The 1,108-nt window shown below is 40.3% G+C and overlaps 1 pseudogene; it reads left to right on the forward strand.

The window, feature by feature from the left end:
- LOC100951940 overlaps positions 1 to 1,108 on the forward strand; it is a 15,402-nt pseudogene that overhangs the window by 2,339 nt on the left and 11,955 nt on the right.

A 1,108-nucleotide genomic window follows, 5' to 3' on the forward strand; every position in this document is an offset into this window, starting at 1 on the left:
TGAATGTTGCTTTTTATTCTATATTCACTTTCCATGTCGGGGCTTCTTGCTGGTACTAAGGAGGGCTTTTGAGCATTTATCTTCAGGAATTAGGCAGAAGAATGACAAGAAAACAAGTTCGTCCTAAAACGTCAATGTTACTGTACTGTGGGTATTGATTCTAACAGGAAATTAGAACCACAGAGGTTTTAAGCCTACTACACTAGCCTTCCTTTCAATTATTTTATGATAAATGCCCTTGTTCATAACAAACACACTTTAATGATACCCTTTGCAATATATTTCACAGCACTTAGTGAATGAGAACAAGAGCTGAGGGAAGAGAAGGCATTGAGGATAATTCCTAGATTTTTCCTTTGAGTATTTTATGGTAGTTATGGTTTCTACTGAGATGGGACACACCTAAACTGTGTTTGTGTTCATATGAAGAGTCATGTTTTGTGACTAACCCTCTAGAAGAGCCAGTGGGAGTTTTAGGTGATATTTTATAGAAATCACATGAGTAAAACAAGATTGCAACCTCTTCAGACAGCTACAGAACTGCCGAGTCATCAGCATGAAGCGGTAGTGCTCACGGAAATGAGAAATCAAAGTTTGCATGAGAGTTTCTCCCTCCTGCTGGCATGTTCTTTTGTAGTAAAAACGAAAATTGTGTACATCTTCAGAGAAAAAGAATGTGTGGTTCTAACGGTGTTGGGAGGAACCCTAGTGAGAAGCAAGATGAGTGACAGGTGATTATTGTATATATATGTTTTTAATGATTTAGTCTTCAGCTTTTTGTCCTAAAAGTGACCATCAAATCTAGTCCTGCCATGACAGGAATCCTGGGTACCTGGTTGTGAGTGCTTAAAATATGCCTTCCAGAGGATACTTTTCTGTGCTGGTGCAAGGCTAAGCATCCAACCTGTGACCAGGTGTCCCTCTCACAGGACACTTGTCTGTACTGGCAGACACCCTGTGGCTTTTGTCTGATCCATCTCTTTTTTTTCCTACCAAGATAGCCAGTGTCTGGGAGAACTTGAAAAGAGCAGATGTTATGTTGGTGTGTTGGTCAAACACGACGTGAAGTACAGGAAATATCAGATGTGGTGCATTACTCACAGCATCC

Source organism: Otolemur garnettii, unplaced genomic scaffold, assembly GCF_000181295.1.
Source record: "Otolemur garnettii isolate 467f Iridium unplaced genomic scaffold, OtoGar3 scaffold00191, whole genome shotgun sequence".
In the NCBI taxonomy this organism is placed as follows: domain Eukaryota; kingdom Metazoa; phylum Chordata; class Mammalia; order Primates; family Galagidae; genus Otolemur; species Otolemur garnettii.